The 3,139-nt window shown below is 36.7% G+C and overlaps 1 non-coding gene across 1 annotated transcript; it reads right to left on the reverse strand.

Annotated features, from left to right (window-relative positions):
- Positions 1-2,312: 2,312 nt before the first annotated feature.
- On the reverse strand, positions 2,313-2,419 carry LOC121204152 (small nucleolar RNA R71). Its single transcript, XR_005899080.1, has one exon. It is a non-coding gene; the product is annotated as a small nucleolar RNA R71 (small nucleolar RNA).
- Between the last annotated feature and the right edge of the window lie 720 nt (positions 2,420-3,139).

Raw genomic sequence — 3,139 nt, forward strand, 5'->3', positions numbered from 1 at the left:
CAGATTATATCCAAGGGCGATGGAACCACAGAAATAAAATTCGATCATAGTCATCTTTACAGCCCCAAAGGTCCTTCTATCTTTCCCACACAATTGATGATGCAACGCACAGGACATCCAATTGTGGGTCATAACAATGAAGATCCAAAATGTTGTTGTGATCTTTGAGAACCTAGTCTTGAAAGAAATCTAGTACAAAGTTTTTCTGCTGATGGAAATCTGATAAACCATAATTTATCCATATTTTTACCCTATGCATAGCACATTTTTGGATGATTTATCCTTAGATTTGGTGAATTCGATGCTCCTAATCCTTTAATTTTATGTTTTATACTTAGATGAGCATAGGAGAATAAAAAGAATGAGAAACGGGCCAGAAACGGAGAAAATGGGCCAACGTAAGAAATCAACATGGCTTGGACTTTTTCACACGGGTAGACCACATACCCGTGTCTATTTAGTAGAATCGAGCACAACTTACACGGGTAGACCACACATCCGTGTCTAATTAACAGCCTTGAACACGGATTAGAGAAATCGCGCACGGGCGTGTCCCTGTCGAGCCCAAGTTTATTTCTATTCGGAAAAGGCCACTCTTGAGGGGTTTTAGGCATTCTAAAGCCTATTTAAACACCTGAGAAGGTACTCAAAAAGACACATAGAGTAGGAGGCAAGGAATTACTCAAGGAAAGCCGATTGATCCATCTCAGAAGTCGGATTCACCTTCAAGACTGAAGATCTCCCTTCAATTCCCATTAGGAGTTCTTGGGTTTTCTTTATGTTTTGTTATCACTATTCTTTTGAGATGTCTTCTTTCATAAATATAAATTAAATCCCCTAAATACCTAAGATGAATGAAACCTAAGACGGATCTTGTTATTATTTTATGAATTGTATGATAAATATTTGACTTGTTCTTAACTATGTGTTCTTAATTCTTGCTTTAATATTCCAGGATATTGATTCAAGTATTGATGTGCTTATTCAAAGGAGTAAAAGTCCCCATCTAAGAGTAGATCTAGCATAATGGAGCGGAGTTGATTGCACACCTAGAGATAGGGTGACAAGATTTTGCCGAATTAAGGTGAAACCTAATAAGGGAATCCATAGATCGAGTTAATGCAACACTAGGGGTGTTAATTAGAAAGAGATTCAATTAATCAACCTACAGTTAGACGTTGTTAGTCTCAAGAGAGATAATACTATAACTGAGGGATTTCTATGGATCAAGTCAAGTGAATAAATCGTCTGATTCAGAGTCAATAACAAGTGAAGTCTAGGTGGATTTTTCCCATAGGAATTGTCCAAATCATTCAGTTTCCCAAAATTTATTTCCCTATTTTACTTCCTATGCATTCTTAGTTTAGTAATTAATTTATATAAAACAAACCCCCTTTATTTTTAGGCTAGATAATAAAAAGAAAGTCAATACTAGTACTTTTAGTTCCTTTGGGTTCGACATCCCGGTCTTGCCATAAGCTATACTACTGTTTGATAAGGTACGCTTGCCTTTGTCGTGATAATAGTTAGTTTTCAAGAACGGACATTCATAAATTATAAAACTTATCACGATTTGTTCACATCAAGTTTTTTGCGCTGTTTTCGAGGAACTAAGATATTAGGAACACTCAATTTTTATTACTTTAGCCATTTTACTTTTATTACAATTTAAATTTTTATTTTCTTTTCTAATTTTTCATTTATTCGCTTCTGGCAGGTTTTTATAGTGTATGACTAGAAGAAACCCGTCAGGACCATTACTTTTTGATAGTGAGATTGATCACACAACTCACAGAAACCAAAGAGAAATAAGGCAAAGCCTAAGATACACAAAGGAAGAGCAAGAGGATGACATTTACACCACAACCGAGGAGATGGCTGAAAATTAGGGAAAACCGCTACCTCTTGCGATTGCTGCTGATCCAGTAAATCAGAATTCTGCTCCATGCACTATGTATGATTATGCTAAACCTACTTTAACAGGAACTGAGTCAAGTATAGTTAGGCCTTCTATTGCTACAAATAATTTTAAACTGAAACTTAATACAATTCAAATGATCCAATAGTTTGTTCAGTTTGATGGTTTCCAGGATGAGGATCCAAACAATCACTTGGCGAAATTTTTGGAGTTTTGTGACACTGTTAAAATCAATGGCGTTTCTGATGATGTCATTCACCTTCGGTTGTTTCCCTTTTCATTGAGGAACAAAGCTGAACAGTGGTTGAACTCGTTACCACGAGGTTCAATCACTACTTGGGAACAAATGACCGAAAAGTTTTTACTTAAATATTTTTCGCCAGCTAAAACGTCTAAATTAAGGAATGATATCTCTTCTTTTGTGCAAACGAATCTATAAACACTCTATGATGCATGGGAGAGATACAAGGACCTCTTGAGAAGGTGCACTCACCATGAGCTACCCTTATGGTTGCAGGTTCTAATATTTCACAATGACCTGAATCCTTCGACTAGACAGATGATTGACGTAACTACTGGTGGGACTATCAACAATAAGAAACCTAAGGAGGCTTATGAATTTATAGAAGAGATGTCACTGAATAATTATTAGTGGCAAGTCATGAGGACAAAGCCAACGAAAGCAGCTGGCGTTTTCAACACCGATTTGGTCACCATGCTCTCTAATCAGGTAGAAATTTTGAATAAAAAATTGATGGTTTACTTAGCTCTTCTCAAGTTCACCCAGTAATGCAATGCAATACAAATAGAGGTGGAACGAGCAATTCAGAATACCTATCTTATGGCCACAACATGGAACACAAGCAACTAAATTTTATGGGGAATAATCTTTGACCTCAAAATTATCCTTATAATAACATTTACAATGCAGGTTGGAGGAACCACCCAAATTTTTCATGGGGAGGCCAAGGAAATTAGAGACCACAACATCCTCCAGGCTTCCAACAACAACTTTACGAGCAAGAGAAAAAGCCAAACCTTAAGGAGATGATGTCAAAATTTATTTCAGTAGCGAAAACCTAATTTCAGAACATTGAAATTGCACTTAAAAATCAGCAAGCATCGATCCAAGGACTCGAGAATCAAATTGGGTAGCTGGCTAAGATGATTTCAGAAAGACCACCAGGAAGTTTACCTAGTAACACCGAACCCAATCCAAAA

Source organism: Gossypium hirsutum, chromosome A07 (genome assembly GCF_007990345.1).
Source record: "Gossypium hirsutum isolate 1008001.06 chromosome A07, Gossypium_hirsutum_v2.1, whole genome shotgun sequence".
Taxonomy (NCBI): Eukaryota; Viridiplantae; Streptophyta; class Magnoliopsida; order Malvales; family Malvaceae; genus Gossypium; species Gossypium hirsutum.